We start from the raw sequence: 16,127 nt of genomic DNA, 5'->3' as shown, positions 1-16,127 counted from the left end.
GTCATTGCACTCTTTTCGTCTTTGCACACGGGTTAGTCCATGGATAACCAACACAGAAATACACTGAGGAATTCCCAGGCAGTAGCCTGCCCTGCTAATTATTATGACAGAGATTGTGTTCATCAGGGAAAATAGGCACACAAACAAAGAAAGTAAAGGGAAAAAAAACAAAAATCACTTACAATCCCACAATCTAAAAGAACTCCACTTGTTAATGTTTATTTTATACTACATTTATTCAGGGTGTGTGTGTGTGTGTGTGTGTGTGTGTGTATGTTGAGAGAGAACATGCTTACACATGTCTGCACCTTCCACAGCATGGCACGGATTCCAGAGAACAACCTGAAGGAGACAGTCCTCTCCTCCCACCCTGTGGGGCTCAGAGATGGAACTCCGGTCTTCAGGTTTGGCGATGGGTGCCTTTGCCCACGGAGTTATTTCTCTGGCCCACAGTTGTTAATACTTTGCTGCATTTTATCCCATTGTTCTTATAAGCACATTTCTCAGAGTTGGGATAACTTCGTAGACAGCTTTTTTTTCACGAATGTACAGCCTGTGCATTGTGAGCGCTTTCTGTTTTTATTCAAATCTTCATAAACATAATTTTAACGACGGTGTCTTCTACTGTACCAATTCACATCAGTTGCCCCACCTTCCTTATTGACAGACATTTACATGTCTTGCTTTTCCACAGTCATCTACCTGCAGCTCGGTGTAGGCCTGGAACCCCGGCTGCTATGGAGGTAGAGGGAGGAGGATCATAAATCCAAGGCCAGTCTGGACAACTCAGTGAGATCCTGTCTCAAACTAAAGAAAAGGAAGATTGGGGATGTAGACCCGAGGTAGAGCTCCTGCCTAGCATGGTCTCATTCTCTGTCCAACTCCCAGTGCTGCAAAAATAGCAAAACGAGAAGGCTGGGAAATTAGTCGGTGGCTGAAAAGCCTGCAATGGCAGCTCAAGGACCAGAGTGTGAATCTCCCAGAACCCAAGTAAACGCCAGGTGGCTGTGGCACCCTGCCTGTAACTCCAGCCTCCTTGGAAGTTAGGAACAGGGATCCCCAGAGCAAGATGGCTAGCAAAACAAGCCTCATCAGTGAGCTCTGGGTTTGATTCAGAGCCCCTGCTTCAATGAGTAAGGCAGAAGAGAGAACTGAAATGATACTGACATTAATCTCTGGTCTTCACATGCCTTCACACGCCTTCACATGCCTTCATACGTTCATATGTGCATCCGCACACATGTGCACCTATACACATGAAAATGGAAAAAGGAAAGAAATCAAATAGGAGCTGCCTATTCGTCCACACTACCCTGTGAACGTGGGTCCAGGTCTGCAAAGTGACATGGAGAATGGTTTCCTGTTAACTGAGACCTAGAATACCATCTAAACTCATCTATAGAGTTACAAGGCTGAATAACACACGTGTGCTTAGAACTCTTAGCACAGGGGCTGGAGAGATGGTTCAGTCAAAGAGTGAATGCTTTTCCAGAGGCCCTGAGTTCAAATCCCAGCAACCACACAGTGGCTCATAACCATCTGTACTGGGATCTGATACCCTCTTCTTATATGTCTGAAGACAGCTTCAGTGTACTTGTAGGTAATAAATAAATAAATCTTAAAAAAAATAAAAAGAACTCAGCACATACTAACAAATGGCCTCCCAGAAGGCCATTCCAGTTACAACTAAGGTGCCCTCTTCACTATGCTATGGGAAACACTGAGTATGTGTATTTTAGGGTAAAATTATGTGTCTGTATTATTTCAATTTATGTTATTAGATTACTGGTGAGTTTAAACATACTCCCCAGGCATGATACCTCTTGGTGTGAGATGTATACAACGTAATTTTTTTCTGCAGAAATGTTTACTCTCCTCTGAATCGACATTGTAACTGACGTAGAGTTTATTTTTAATATCCCATCATGATTTCAATTCTCGAGTCAATGACAATTGATCTTTTGTTTTGTCGTGGTGGGCGTGAGTTTCTTGACTTTATTCCCTGCGTAGAGTGTCCTGGCTGCATGTATGTGCACCACCTGTGTGTCTGGTGCCTGTGGGGGTCAGAGGGCATTGTGTCTCCTGGATCTGGAGTTACAGGAAGTCATGGACTGCTATGCGGGTGCTGGGAATTGAACCTGACTTAGAGCAAAGAACCCGTAATGCAGGAGCCGCCTCTCCAGCCTCAGCGGTGGTTTAGATACCTGTGTGATTGCCATCTCTGGTTTTCTTCTCTTTTCCAGGCAGGGTCTTGCCGTCCTCCACCTCCCCAGTGCTGGGTTTTCAGGAGTGGCCCACAACACTCAGGAGCTTAGGGAACGTAGAATACACACCAGGGTCCGCCAAACGCACCAGTTAGCTAAGGCGCTTACCACCAAGCCTGAAAACTTGACTCAATCCTTGGAAATCACACAAGAAGTTGGAAGACGGGGAAAAAAAACAAAAACGACTCCCAAAATTGGTTTTCTGACCACACAGGAACACACACGGAGATAAATAATTATGTTCTAAAGGGTAAGCGGGAAGATGCAAATAAATAAATAATAAAACCGATGTTCAAATTTTTGCTAAAATACTGTTTCTCTGGTGGAGTTCTGGAGACCGTATAACTAGGGGGAAGAATCTGCATTTTTGCGTGTCAACAGCAAACTGTCACCTGTTCCAATCAGGAGCCTTTTCTTCATCGATTTTTCTGTGTGTTGCCCCCTCTATGAAGCTAGCTGTGACATTAACAGCAGCCCGTCTTTCTGTTCTGACACACTTCTTTTCGAGCATCACCCACTTGCTCAGACTTGCTTCCCCGAAGGGCAGCCATTTACTTCTAACGTTCAAAGTGTGCAAAGTTTTGGGTGACTTCTTTTGGGTTTTTCAATAGATGTGGTCGAAAAAACACAGCCAACGGAAGCAAAACTGCCTGGCCTCGTTTTATTTAATAGAATGCGGGAGTCCAGAAGCAATCTATACTTCACCCCACAGAGACGAGATCAATAACATCTCCTACAGACTCTGGTACCCCCAAAACCATTATCAACACAACTTCTTTTTGAAGCACACATGATTGCTACCAATTACATGTCGCTATTCCCATCATATAGATGAAGATACCAGAGATCCAAGAGGCTGGATCTGGGATTCCCTATGTCTGTCTTGTGCCAGCATCTGGGCATGCTTTCTGTATCTTTATTTATTTTAATGTGTGTGGTGTTGACAGGGGACCATGTGCATGGAGGCCAGACTTCATGTGCATGGAAGATGACTATTGAAAGTCACTTTTCTTCTACTCCCATGTGGGTTCCAGGGATCAAACCTAGATCTTTAGTGGCAAGCACCCTCACCTACTGAGCCAGCTCTAGACATTTTGTTTTCAACAAAATATATACACAAAGAGTGCATGGAAATATATCACATCTGTAAAGGGACCCCCTCAGAATCAGTAGAGAACACACCCAGACACCAAATTTTCAGCACAAAGGAGATTTATTATATCAGAGGGACAAAAGAGAGAGGGGGTGGGGGAGGGAGAGGGGATGGGGAGGTGTTTGGTTTGGTTTGGTTGATTTTGCAGGAGTGGGAAGGGGGGGTAAAGAAGAAAGGAAGGGCTGGAGAGAAGGCTCAGCGGTTAAGAGCACTGACTTCTCTTCCAGAGGTCCCGAGTTCAATTCTCAGCAACCACATGGTGGCTCACAACCATCTGTAATAGGATGCTTTCTTCTGAAGTGTCTGAAGAGAACTACAGTGTACTAACATATAAATAAAATAAATAAATCTTAAAAAAAAAAGGAGGAGGAGGAGAAGGAAGAGGAGGAGGAGGAGGAGGAGGAAGAGGAGAAGAAGAAGAAGAAGAAGAAGAAGAAGAAGAGGAAGAGGAAGAGGAAGAGGAAGAGGAAGAAGATGATGATGATGATGATGATGATGAAGAAAGGAAGTCTGTGCTAAGGTTCGTTGGTTAAGTCCTGACAGACAGATTAGCCAGGACAGCAAAATAATAAATCTTGATTGCCAGACTATGGTTCTTAGTCTCAGAAATGAGTCAGTGGTCAAATAAGGGGACCAGACTGTGGGGGCTGGGGGCGAGCTTTAGGAATGTCGTCTAAAGGTTAAACAAGGGAGAGGGCAGGGGAAAGAGCAAAACCTAGGGGCACCATGTTTGCCACACTTGAGCCTGTTAGAGAACTCTTCAACATCCAAAACAGAATGAGCCCCACTTAATTCATTATCCCGTTGCCCATGCCTTCGAAGCCCCCATATGTGTGACTCCTGGCTAGTGAACGCACACCGCACAGCCACTCCCCAGAATTCCACGTTACCAACTCGACTGTTCTCCTTTGTGATTTTGCTTCATGTGTGTGATGGTTTTAGTTGTGACACGGCTTTGTACGTTTTGGAAACCTTTGCCTTTCTCAGAAATCTCTCTCCAACATAAATTAATCATAGACCTCACTGTAGAATTTAGAGCAGTGTGGGTTCACCCCCAGGTTCGTAGTGTAAGGTAGGATTGTGATGGGGTTCAGGACATAGCAACAGAATATAGCATCTTAGCATTAAGAAAGCAACCAAAAATAGTTTGATTGAGAACCATCCCGTATAGATTAGCGATTTGAATGCTCAGCCCCTAAATGGTGGAGCTTTTTTGTAAGGTGGAAACTTAAGGGGTGGGAATTAGCTAGGTCACCGAGGGTATAGATCTGTGTGTGTGTGTGTGTGTGTGTGTGTGTGTGTCTGTGTGTGTGTCTGTGTGTCTGTCTCTGTGTGTGTGTGTCTGTGTGTGTATCTGTGCGTGTCTGTCTCTCTGTGTGTGTGTGTCTGTGTCTCTCTCTGTGTGTGTGTCTGTGTATGTCTGTCTGTGTGTCTGTGTGTGTGTGTGTCTGTGTGTCTGTGTATGTGTGTGTGTGTCTCTGTGTGTGTGTGTCTGTGTGTGTGTCTGTGTGTGTGTGTATGTGTGCCTGTGTATCTGTGTGCATCTGTGTGTCTGTGTGTGCCTGTGTGTATCTGTGTCTTAGTGGGGGTGCTCACTGTGTAACCCTGAACTTGCTATGTTGATCATGCTGGATTGGAACTCACAGGCATCTTGCCTCTGCCTTCCAAGTGCTGGACTAAGATTATAAGCCACCACGCACAACCCGTGTATGTTCCTTCTAGCTGCCTCTGTGATGGAAACAGCTGTCCTCTACTCCTGGTGCATGATGTTCTGCTCCAGTGTTTGGTGCTAGGATGGAGACAAGTAAATACGGACTGGACCCTATGAAACCATGAGCCAAAATAAATCCTCCTCCTTTGTGCCCAGAAGGTAATTGGCCACTGCAATAACCTAAGCGTAACCACTGTAATAACTAACGTAAGCAGGAAGATCTTTCTCCCTCTAACCCCTTCCACTCTGAAGCCGGTCTCAAGCCCCTCATTTGATAGGTGTTCTTCCAACGCTGGAGAAGAGGAGCATCCTTCTCTCTAAAGTCCCAGGGCCACTGCCAAGTGTCTGAGCTCTCCCGGCCTATCAACCTCAGATCTCATCCTTTTGAGCACTCATACCTCTGCACAAGTGCTCACAAGATTACAGTATCCCAGTGCCTGAGGGGACTTCGTGGATAAAGTAATTAGTGCACAAGCCTGGGGGCCTGAGGTTCAATCTCTTGCATCTGCGTCTCACCCAGAGACAGACAGGAGGAAATCAGGGGCTCGCTGGCTAGCTAGTCAACAGCAAGTTCCAGGCTGATGAAGAGATTCTGTCTCAAAAGAGTAAAATGGATCAGGATAGAGGAAGATACTCAGAGTTGCCTTCATACTGAAACACACACACACATGCACGCACACACATGCACACATGCACACATGCATGCACACACATGCACACATGCACGCACACACACACACATATACACACACATGCACACATACACACATACACACACGCACATACACACATACACACATGCACACATGCATGCACACACATGCACACACACATACACACACATGCACACATACACACATACACACACACGCACATACACACATACACACATGCATACATGCATGCACACACATGCACACACATATACACACATGCACACACACAAGCACACATATGTATATACACATATGCATGCTGCACACACACATATATACACACATACATGCACATTCACACATGCACACATGCATGCACACACATGCACACACACATACACACACATGCACACATACACACACGCACACACACATACACACATGCACACATGCATGCACACACACGCACACAACACACACATGCACACATGCATGCACATACATGCACGCACACACACACACACACGCACAGATAAATACAGTTTCTCTCTTTGGACCTTTGTTTCTGGTCTCCCATGTCACAAAGAATGAATTTGTTATGAGGTTCTCTTGTTGATCTGTTGTAAGTCCCCACTCTGAATCTAGTGATGGGAGAGAAAAGTAATCTCGTCCTCTACAGCTATCTACTGGGGTGTGGAAACATGCATGTCCTGCACGATATTTTGGGTGTGATTAAAGGGTATCTGCTTTTTGCCAGAAATCTAAATGTAAGTAGGCATCCTGACTTTCATCTGCTGGCCCTCTTCTGAAGAATGTTACTACATCGTTTGATACCAGAACACTGTCAACAGCCCTGAAGGAAGATTAGCCATTTTGTGGCATTTTCTCCTCTGTCAGGGGTTCACTAAGTGACTTTGAACTTCCCCAACTGTGGCTTTCTTATTTTTAAAACAAGTAACAGAAAGACTTCCTCAAAAGTGTTAAGTCCTTTAGACAATGTAGTGTATGCCTGGTACTGGGGAACCTGAGGGGGAAGTGTGCCAAAAAATTGAGGCCAGCTTGGGTTACAGAGTGTCAAACCAGCTTGAGTATGTCTCCAAAAGAATAAAAAAAAATAAAAATAAATAGCCTCACTTATTAAACAGAATAGTTTGCATATAGACCTCATAGGCCAAGAAATAACACAATTCACACATCTGTTATAGATGCGATTGAACCTCAAGAAACCCTAAAAATCCAAGCAACTAATCTTCCCCAGTTTCTGCCTCTGAACTGCATAACCAGGAAAAGTGTGTGAAATGCAGAGCTGGGAATCTCGCTCCTTAGGAAAAGGCATTTAGCTCAAATGTGCCAGAGTTCTATTTCAAAACTCCAAAGTTGGTATCAGGTCTGTCAAATAGACTTTCCATCTCTGCGGTCCCTGCAGAAACGGACTCACAGCAAGAAACTTTCCTGGTCCTGAGGGGGTCACTCAACCTTGTCCCCAGCCAACCGCTCTTTGTCCTTTTCAGTTTCGCATTCGGAGAAGTACACTGCCGCTGGAAAACTTTAACATGCGTTTTTTCTTTCTTTTTTTTCTTTGACTTTATATTCTTTGTAGCCATAATAAATTCAGATTACCGAATTTAATTGCAAAAATGTAAATTCCCGGGTGTCTGCAGCAGGCCAGTGTCTTGAGGAAGACAGCAGCGTGCCCCTCCCTTCCTCAGCCTCTCAAATGAGGAACCTTTCCTGCAAGCTTGGTGTGAGGAACCAAACCGCAGCAACCTCCGGACGCCAGCAGCTGGTGTGAGCTGCAGCGCCCCCTGCAGGTCCTCAGAGACGCAACGAAGTGTCAAGACAACATCCTGGGTACCAGCTCTCAAGCTGCTGAGGTCTGCCCTCTGGCGACGATGGAGACTAACTACACTTTTTAAACCTTTTACCTTTCTAGGTGAAACTTAACCACCGACATGGAAACCGGTTCAGATGTGGCGCCCTTTACACGTGAGTGGGAGACCAAGTCTCTACTTCTTTGGATTTCTACACTGTAAACTCATGGACCCGTAGATGTCACAAAAATGAAAACAATGCGCACAAACGCATTTACGTTCACGCCTTGTCTCTTATTATGAAAATTATGGTCCAAATTTGAGATTTATGAAATGATGAGAGCAAATGGGAATTTTCACAAGATCGGAATTGCGTGGTGGAGGGAGAGAAATGGATCGTAGAAGCCAGATGTAAGGTTAAACAGGTGTGACTGCAGGATAAAGAGGGGTTCAGCGTTATTCTCAGTGCAGACAGGGAAACACAGTGTACTGACTGGTTTTGTGTGTCAACCTGACACAAGCTGGAGTTATCACAGAGAAAGGAGCCTCCCTTGAGGAAAGGCCTCTATGAGACCCAGCTGTAAGACATTTTCTCAATTAGTGATCAAAGGGGAAGGACCCAGCTCATTGTGGGTGGTGCCATCCCTGGGCTGGTAGTCTTGGGTTCTACAAGAAAGCAAGCTGAGCAAACCAGGGGAAGCAAGCCAGTAAGCAGCATTCCTCCATGGCCTCTGCATCAGCTTCTGCTTCCTGACCTACTTGAGTTCTAGCCCTGACTTCCTCTGGTGATGAACAGCAATGTGGAAGTGTAAGCTGAATAAACCCTTTCCTCCCCAACTTGCTTCTTGGTCATGATGTTGTACAGGAATACAAACCCTGACCAAGACACACTGCTCTACATTAACAGCTCTGTGATTCCAAGTTGAGGGTAAAAACGACATTCAAGCAGCCTGATCGCTTAGCCTATCCTGAGCGGTTTCAGAGTTCTGGGAAAACCTTTCAAAATATATCTCATGATGATGCGGACACAGAGAAACTGAAGTCTGATACGTTGCTAACAAGATCATGAAACATTGCAAGTGCTGTGGAAAACGTTTCGGCGTTACATCCAAAAAGTTCGACATAGAATCACTATATGCTTGAGCAATTCTAATCTTAGGTACATACACCCCCATCCCCACACCCCAAAAGAAATAAAAAACAGGTCCATAAACAAAAGCCTCAATATGAACACTAGAACACCACAGCCAAAGATAACAATGACCCAAATGCATAAGGAATGAGTATGTCTGTCCAAAGGGGCATCGCTGAACCCAAAACACTGACGCGGGCTACAAGATAAAAGAAGACAGACATAAAATATTATGCTGTATGATGTTTTTTATGGAAAATATCCAAAACAGGCAAATTTATAAGGAAAAGTCTTGCTGAAGACCTGGGAGCAGGGCACAGTTGTCTTTGGGGGACAGTGAAGTTTTGGGGACTAGATAGTCGAAACAGTTCTACAGCTCTCTAGTTACCTTAAATACCACTGGATCTTACCTTTTTAAAAAATATATATTTATTTATTTTCTATACATGAGTACACTGTAGCTGTCTTCAGACACACCAGAAAAGGGCATCGGATCCCATTACAGATGGTTGTGAGCCACCATGTGGTGGCTGGGATTTGAACTCAGGACCTCTGGAAGAGCAGTCAGTGCTCTTAACCACTGAGCCATCTCCCCAGCCCCTGGATTTTACACTTTTTAATGCAAATGTTACCCCACAATGAAAAAAAATCAAAGTTTAAAATGGCTTTAAAAATCTTTGTAATGGCCAGTAACTGTAGAAAGTACTTCCTAGCTGAAGAGATCAAGAGAAGACCACTGCAGTCCGAATGACTTTGACCCAACACCCTTGGAATGTAATCTCCAAAATGGAAAGGTTTGTTTTCCCTGAGCTGGCAGGATTTAAATTGTGTCCAATCTTTAATGCTATGAATATTCCTGCAATGGATTCACATGGCTGATAATTACAGTTGTGAAAGTAATCAAGTTTTAATGAAAGGCTTTTAAAAAAAATAGTCTCTCTGTGAGCCAGGCTGGCTTCCTATGCCCCATCCAAGCAGGAAAGGCTCTCTTAGGCTAGGGAGATGGTTCCATGGATAAAGCGAGGCTCACACACAGAAAGACTCATGATTAGGTCCCCAGGACCACATGAAAGGTAGAGGTCCGTGCCATTATGCCTGAACCCCAACGCCGACATGGTGGAAGTCGAGAACCAACAAGTTATTTCATGCACATAACACATGAGTGTATTGTGTGCAGTGTTATGAAAATATGAGCATGTGTGCACGCACAGAGAAGCAAGGGGGGCACTCCAGTGCAGGGAGGCTGAGATAGGATGGGAGGATCTCAGGGTCAACTGACTCCACAGCCTAGCCAATTGGTAAGCACCAGGTTCAGTGAGTTACTGTCCAAAAAAAAAGAAGAAAGACAGGAAGGAAGGAAGGAAGGAAGGAAGGAAGGAAGGAAGGAAGGAAGGAAGGAGGGAAGGAAGGATAGAAAGAGAGAAGGATGCCCTGAAGATGGGTGTTTCATTTCTAATCCCTTATCTCATAGATTCTAAGCTGCAAATACACATCGGTTGACTTTTTTGCTGTCACCAATGAAGTAGAAGAGAAAGGGCTGGTTTGGGTCCCTGGCTCATGGGGACACAGTCCACCAAGGTGGAGAAGAAATAGAGACTCTGATGCATTGCTCGACAAAGCAGTTGAGGGATTGTGACATAGCAGTCCAGAAACATCATGAGGTGGGATCTTCTAAGTTCTTTTAGGGAAAGGACTTATATATGCCAGCACCCTCTTTTGGTTTTTGTTAAGTTTTTAGTAAACATTTGTTAAAGATACTAAGTTGTACTGGGCTTACACTTCAGTAAGAAATGGTACTTGGGCGTGTTAACACACCTTTAATCAGCACTCAACAGAGAGACAGGTAGGTTTGGGTGAATTCAAGGTCAGATTGGGCTATAGCAAGTTTCAGGCTATACAGTGAGACCCTATCTCAAAACTGAAGTGAGAAACTGTGCAAAACTACTCGGGTGAGTGGTTGCCTGGTATGGATGAAGCCCTGGGTCTGACTCCCACCACTGCACAACGTCAGGAGTGTGGAACACACTTATAATTCCAGCACCCAGGAAGTGGGGGGCAAGAAAATCAAGAATTCAAGATCATTCTTGGGTATATCACAAGTTCAAGGGCAGCCTAGGATACACCAGCCCCCGTTTTAAAAAGAAATTGAATCAAGATAGTTTCTAAAAGAATGTTCCGGAGCTTCCTTAGGCAAACACATATACTAAAATTGGAACTACAGAAAAATCAGCATGGTCCCTGTACAAGGAGGACATGCAAATTCATGAGGTGTTCTGTATCTTTCTGAAAAGAAAGCTGGCTTTGCCTATTTCTTATTTAAAAAAACAAAAACTTGATGTAAAATAAAATTTTCCAGGAGCTGGAAAGATGGCTCAGCAGTTAAGAACGTTTTACTTCTCCACAGGACCATGGTTCAATTCCCAGCACCCACATGGGACTCACAACCATCGTAACATCAGTCCCAGGGGATCCCAACAACCCTCTCTGGCCTCTGAGGGCCCTGTGTGCACATAGCACACAGACATCCATACAGACAGAACACCCATACACGTAAAATTAAAAGAACTTTGCACTCTTGTCTCTGGAATATATTCCTTAGGCATGTGCCTTTTTAAAAACTATTTTGCTATTGTACATGTATTTGTATCATCTATGCTTGTCTTTGCACTACACGCATGTTTAGTGCCTGCCGAGGGAAGAAGGCATCAAATGTCCTGGAACTGGAGTCACAGGCAGTTGTAGGTACCGTATAGCTGCTGGGAATCGAACCCAGGTCCTTTGAAAGCCTGTGCTCTTAACCACTGACCATTTTTCTACCCCAGTGTAATACTTTTTGATGTACCATGTGAAAGCAATGACTGCCACATCGTAGAAGCTGTCTAACCTCATGACGGTTAAAGGGAGGCTGACTTCAGAGATACTAAAATTTAAAAACTAACCGGTTTCACTAGGCCTCTCCCTGCCTAAGTTAGTGTGCCATGTATCTGTGAGTGTGTGCATCTGTCTGCCCATGCGTGTGTCCATGTGTGAGTGTGTGTGTATGTATATATATATATGTATATGCATCTGTGCAAATGTGCGTGCGTGTATGCTTATATACATTCGCTCATGTGTGTGTCTGTGCATGTGTATGTGCGTTTGTGTGCATGTATGTGTGTGTGAGTGTGTGTGTGTATGTGTGTATGTGTATGTGTGTGTATGTATGTGTACATGTGTCTGTCTGTGCATATGTGTGTGCACATGTGCGTGCATGTATGCTTGTATACATTCACTCATGTGTGTGTCTGTGCATGTGCATTTGTGTGTGTGTGTGTGTGTGTGTGTGTGTGTGTGAGAAAGGTTGCTGACACATAATTACCCCCAGGAATAAGGTATCTTAGGAGAAATGACCTTGAAGCTGTAATTGGGCTTAAAAGAAAAGAGAGAAAGAGAGGCATTCTCTTAAAGCCTTGGAGTTGAACTTCATCTTGGGTGATCATAAGAAATGGGGGTGGGGGGAGGAGAGAAATCCCTAGACCAAAGAAAATACCTAACTTTTATAACCTTTGAGGGGACAGGAAGTTTTACATCATGTGATTCTGTTCGACACAGAATACAAAGCAGAAAGCATGGGAGAGCCGGGTACTGTTAAGGACTGTAAACTGGAATTAACTCAGTCCTAGAGAGAGCGCTGCAGTGGGTGTGGCCTGATGCCCTCCAGGCTGTGGGGATCTGGCCCCTTAGGATTGATTGCTGTCTTAAGGGGCTAGTGTTCTAACAAATGTGTTTTCTTTGTTGTTGTTCTGTGTCGGGATTTTGTTGTGCAGCCCAGGTTGGCCTTCCTAGTGCTGGGATTAGTTCAAGCCTCTTTACAAGAACAATAATTCCATTCATAAAGGGGAGGCCCTCATGACCAACCCTCTCTAAAAACTCTCGTCTTTAAGACCTAATGTGAATTTTTGAGAAACACAAACATCCAACCCATATTTTTTGTGCTTTAATATCCCAGAAGTCAATACCTCCGTCCAGGCAGCCATCAACAATATGAGAGAAGTGAGGATATCCTAATGACAGTCCTTTGGGGAGGGTATCTGAATACACCGGGAAGATCCTAGACCGGAGTTTGTTGATGGACAGAAGGAAGTAGGACCTCGGACACAGCGAGAGATCACAGATGATACCCAGTTGAAGACGTAAGGAAGCCTTATCAAGAAATCACTTAAATTACATTAACTAAAGGGATGAGTCATGGTGAAAACCAGACAGAGAGGTTTAATCAACACATCAGGAAAAGTACTAGAAACCCTAAGTATATCTTGGGGGTACTGTTATGAGCTCTGGATTTAAACAGAGGAACTGAGGCCAGGGCAAGAAGTCTGTGTAATTAAACAGCTTTATACAAGGCCCTGTCCACTGTTGTGTGAGCTTATGTCTTGCAAGGTAACCTAGTAATGGTTAATCCGTTTGTCACTGACTTCACCCAAGGAGACCAATCTGGTACTCAAAGATGATCCGCTCCAAGGTGTGACCGCTCCATCACAGATAATCGATCCACTCCAAGGTGTGACCTCTCCATCACAGATAATCGATCTCACTGTGGTAGTGGTCTGATCTGGAAGGATTTCCTCGTCTTGGAATCCAGAGTGGCTGACCTATCACTGTGCTTCCAGCCTTGAAGGTCCCCCTTCAGTAAGACTGTGATGGAGTCAAAGGCTCTTGGAGTGATTAACAGGCCTATGCAGAGTCACGTGGGAGTCTCAGCCAAAGCAAAGACAGACACAAAATGAAAGCAAGAAATACCAGGCTTTTAGTTCTCCTGTGGGCCCGAGTGAGGAATCCACCCCTGCCCTTGGCCGCCTGTCCTGTGTTCCCAGTGTCTGAGGAGCACATGTCCATAAACTGTGTGCATACAAAGGCGCACTTCAGGGTCTGCTTCTGAGACACGGAAACTAAGACCAGCGCATGAGTGACACTAGAACTGAAGGAGGGGGCAGGAGACTTGATCCGCGTTGTTATTCAATACGTTTAACATTTTCAGAGACTTTGTGTACACTGAATTACTTTTTCTGTTGGAACCAATATGTAAGTGTCCTTCAGGGTCAAAGAGCTCCTAGAAAAACACACCTGTGCCCCTTCCTTTGGCTGAATATGGAAACAATGGGTCCAAGGGATTAGGATTTCCCCAGGAATTCCGTGCTGGGTGGGGGAAGGGAAAGGCAAAAGCCTGGCACCTGCAGGAGGAGGTGTTTGCCTCTCAGAAATGACCTCACAAGGTCCTGACAGCTGACCAGACCATCTCGAGGGACAGCCTGGAGCCCAGACAATGATGGGTCAATGTTGGGAGGACACCTTGACCAGGACCTCTTAGCTATGCGTCCCTCCTGCCTTCTTTTGAAACCTAACTCTCATGTCAAGATGGGCTGGGGTGGAGTTATTACACCTTTCTATGTGTTCCTTTGTCCAGTGTAGTCAGGCTGTATGAACATCTCCCTATCGCTCTCTCTTTTTCTCTATCTCTCTGCCCCCATGTGTCTGTCTGTCTGCCTGCCTCTCTGTGTGTTTCTATCTCTGTGTGTGTGTCTGTCTCTGTGTGTTTCTATCTCTGTGTGTGTCTGTGTGTTTCTATCTCTCTGTGCGTGTGTGTCTCTGTGTGTTTCTATCTCTGTGTGTGTCTGTGTGTTTCTATCTCTCTGTGTGTGTGTGTCTCTGTGTGTTTCTATCTCTGTGTGTGTGTCTGTCTTTGTGTGTCTCTATCTCTGTGTGTCTGTCTCTGTGTGTTTCTATCTGTGTGTGTGTCTGTCTTTGTATGTTTCTATGTATGTGTGTCTCTCTGTGTGTGTCTTTGTGTGTTTCTGTCTGTGTGTGTGTCTGTCTCTGTGTGTTTCTATCTCTAGGTGTGTGTCTCTGTGTGTTTCTATCTCTCTGTGTGTGTGTCTGTCTTTGTGTGTTTCTATCTGTGTGTCTGTCTTTGTGTGTTTCTATCTGTGTGTGTCTCTGTGTGTGTGTGTCTGTCTCTGTGTGTTTCTATCTCTGTCTGTGTGTCTGTCTTTGTATGTTTCTATGTATGTGTGTCTCCCTGTGTGTGTCTTTGTGTGTTTCCATCTCTGTGTGTGTGTGTGTATGTGTGTGTGTGTGTGTCTGTCTGTCTATCTGTCTGTCTCTGGTGTTTCTATCTCTCCGTGTGTGTCTGTCTGCCTCTCTATGTGTCTCTCTATCTCTGTCACTTCTCAGATTGGGATCTCATTATGTAACCCAGGCCGACTTTGCCTTTGATCTCACAGAGATCCTCTACCCTCTGCCTCCCAGATTCTGGTATTAAAGATATATACGGACATGCCAGTTTATTTATTTGTGTCTTTAGGTGTTGCACTGAGGACGGGTGACTGAGTCTAGCTTATTAAGGCTACCAGAGCCCAGGCTGTGAATAGAAACTCTGGTAACGATTTCTGTCTCGAACGCGCATACCCAGGTATAATGTCTACTCTTGAATGGCCGAATCTTTATAGGGACTACTTAAGATTCCACTGGTATGGAATTTCCCAATCAAGTCAACATTCCATCAATATTCCATAAGGATTCGTTTCTGGATGCAAGTGTAAAAGTCAATAGAAGGTGGGCTGGGGAGATGGCCCAGCAGTTTAAACCTCTGTTCTTTCCGAGGACCTGGACGCAGTTCCCAGCACCCCCGTAGCGGCTCCTAAGCATCAGTGGCTCCAGTTCCAGAGGATCCATTGCCCTGTTTTGGCTTCTACATGTACCAGGCATGTACTTAGTACACACACAGGCAAGATGACATTCATTAAAATAAAATAAAATAAAGTCTTTCAATTTTTTTAAATATGGGACGCTTCGAGAATTTGCATGTCAACCTTGTGCAGGGGGCCATGCTAATCTTCTCTGTATCGTTCCAATTTTAGTGTACGTGCTGCCGAAGCGAGCTTGGTCTTTTAAAATTTTAAACAGTCAAAAGGACAGTCAGATGTGATGGTCACATGCCTGCGATCCAAGCACTCAGGAAGATGAGTCAGGAAGATCTCAAGTTCAAGCCCAACCTGGTCTACAGAGAGAGACCCTGTCTTAAAAAATAAACTAAGCAGCAAGGCAGTGATGGCAAACACCTTTAATCCCAAGAGTCAGGCATTCGAGGCCAGCCTGCTCTATAGAGCAAGTTCCAGGAAGGCCTGGGCTACACAGAGAAACCCTGCCCTGAAAAACCAAAACCAAAATAATAATAATAATAATAATAATAATAATAATAATAATAATAATAATAGTAAATAAGATAAAACCAAACAAACACCAGGAGTAAAAGCATTGAGGAAGACAAGCATGAGTCTCTGAACTGTCTATGAAGGGTGAGCCTCTGTGAGCCTGGGAGTGTGGATGGTCTGTGTAAAAATGTCTGTGTATGTCTGAGTACG

At 44.6% G+C, this 16,127-nt stretch overlaps 1 protein-coding gene and 2 non-coding genes across 3 annotated transcripts in view; 2 read left to right on the top strand and 1 right to left on the bottom strand.

Annotated features, from left to right (window-relative positions):
- Positions 1-16,127, top strand: part of Dtnbp1 (dystrobrevin binding protein 1) — a 191,633-nt gene that overhangs the window by 72,409 nt on the left and 103,097 nt on the right.
- On the top strand, positions 10,908-11,010 carry LOC116884122. Its single transcript, XR_004385852.1, has one exon. It is a non-coding gene; the product is annotated as a U6 spliceosomal RNA (small nuclear RNA).
- On the bottom strand, positions 15,540-15,645 carry LOC116884115. The gene has a single exon (XR_004385846.1). It is a non-coding gene; the product is annotated as a U6 spliceosomal RNA (small nuclear RNA).

Source organism: Rattus rattus, chromosome 14, assembly GCF_011064425.1.
Source record: "Rattus rattus isolate New Zealand chromosome 14, Rrattus_CSIRO_v1, whole genome shotgun sequence".
Classification (NCBI taxonomy): domain Eukaryota; kingdom Metazoa; phylum Chordata; class Mammalia; order Rodentia; family Muridae; genus Rattus; species Rattus rattus.
Note: the sequence above shows the minus strand (reverse complement) of the source record. Positions and strands in the feature narration are given on the sequence as shown.